This window comes from Triticum dicoccoides, chromosome 7B, assembly GCF_002162155.2.
Source record: "Triticum dicoccoides isolate Atlit2015 ecotype Zavitan chromosome 7B, WEW_v2.0, whole genome shotgun sequence".
Lineage (NCBI taxonomy): Eukaryota > Viridiplantae > Streptophyta > Magnoliopsida > Poales > Poaceae > Triticum > Triticum dicoccoides.
This window is the reverse complement of record NC_041393.1, coordinates 426,505,394-426,507,458: the sequence shown is the minus strand read 5'-3', so window position 1 is coordinate 426,507,458 and position 2,065 is coordinate 426,505,394.

Sequence of the window (2,065 nt, the reverse complement as noted above, 5' to 3'; positions counted from 1 at the left end):
AAGACATCGACGAGACGGCCATACCGCGACGTCATCTACAGTGTACCTGTCCCCTTGGCACTATTCTATAAAGTACCCAGGGGACAAACATGACATGCACCATGCCCCATACATGGCTTGGCTTGTAAGCTACCCAAGGTAGCTTACAACCAACGCCATGTCCCATGCCCACTCCACACTATATAAGCTAGCTAGCAAGTCTCCATCCATCCGGGGAGACACATGCTGACACGCATGCATACATGCCCAGGCACACCCATTCGGCCAAGAGCAACGGCCAACATACCACATACATGCATATACGAAACCAGATGCCTGTGGCACTATTTCCAGATACAGCTCCAGTAGCACTTTGTACTGCCCGATGTACACCTCAGATATATACACTCAGACATGCAGCAGTAGGAGTATTATCTTTCCGGAGAGCTCTGAAGCTGGGTAAACCACCGCGTGCTACTCGCATACCCGCTCCCGGTCCTATCAGTAGTAGTCTTACCCTCACACTAAGCCCTTGTGGCATATGTCGTCTTGCAACACCCCCCGTGAGAATACCACGACATTTGGCACCCACCGTGGGTCGGTACTACTACTATGCTACCACGTTGCTGCTGGTTTCGCTGTCCGTGCGGGACCATCTTCGTCATCTCCCTGTGGTGTCGCGCCGTCTCTCCGGTAGTGCTCTGGGGCTCGACTTCATCCCGCCCCCGGAGCGGCCGCGTGAGACGGTGCACACTTGCCGTCATCCTCTTCGTCTTCACCATCGCGGCGTCACGCCGTCCCTCCGATAGCGGTCGGGGGCTCGACATCGACATGCCCCCGGAATGGCCGTGAGGGGCGTCGCGTCCTCGCCGTTGGCCTTGCCCTCTTCGTCACCACCGTTGCGACGCCGGCTATCCTTCCGCGCGCGCGCCGCGCGCGGGGCTTCGTTTCGGTCGACCGTGGCCATCCACACGCCGCTTGCATTTGCTTCCCCCCGCGTTGCGCCTTGCTTTGGCCGACACGCGAGCGCTCGCTCCTGCATACTCCATCTTTGCAAGCTAGCTAGATGCTAGTCAACAATGGTCAAACCACATCCCATACAACAACCTGATACAAGTTCGACAACAGCCGGACATTGGTCAGATATGGGCCAGGTACTAGCTACTCCTTTGCCTCCTCCTACGACGCCGCTGAACCACGCACCTCGCCTACTCTCCGCGAGCGTGCGGAACGAGGGCGACCGGTGAAAATACCTCGGTTTCTTACTCGTGCCATTGAACTCTTTCTTGGCAACTTGGACATCCGTGGCTTCTCGGCCTGCCGTCCACACAGCGCAACGCGGCGGCTCGATACCATCGCCGGGCTCGCAGGCGCCCGCTCCCTCGCTCTGTTTCAGTTTCCTCTCGCGCAGCAGTACAAACAAAAATACAGAGAGTTCGCCCCTGTTTCTCCCCGCTACTAGACCAGGCACCGGCAGCGGCCGAGCACCCGCAGCCGCAACGCCTGCGCCGTCCGTGTGCGCCAGCAGCCCGCTGTCGCGTCCGGCTCCGCCATCTGGCCCGGCCGGCGCATGCCGAGTCCTCCGCCATCCGGCCCGGCCGGCGCATGCCGAGTCCTCCGCCATCCGGCCCGTCGCCCTCGCGGCCGACTCGCCGTCTCGCTGGCTCGCTGTGCCGCGGCCGTCTCGTCATCGCCGTCATCCGCCCTCGCAGCCGCGGCCGCAGAGATCACTCCCCTCGTTGGGTCGTCTCCGTCCTTGCCCCCGGGCTCCCGTGCCGGCCTCGCTCCTCCGTGCGCCGGCCCGCGGCCGGGTGCTCCTCGCCGGCTTCCGGGTCCGCCATCGGCTCCGCCTCGCCACTGCCCCCCGTGCCAGCTGCGCGTGACTCGGCCCGCGGCCGGTCCTCCGCGCGCGGCAGCTGACTCCGCGCCCGCTCCTCTTGCCGGCTTCGCGGCAGCCCCGCACCGGCTTCCCGCCCCGTGCTGGCCGGCCTCCGCGCGCCCTGGCCGGCTTCCGCGAAAGCCCCTTCCGGCTCGCGCCTCGCCTCCGTCCGCAGCTCGCCTCCTCCCGCGCCGCTCTGCCAGGTTC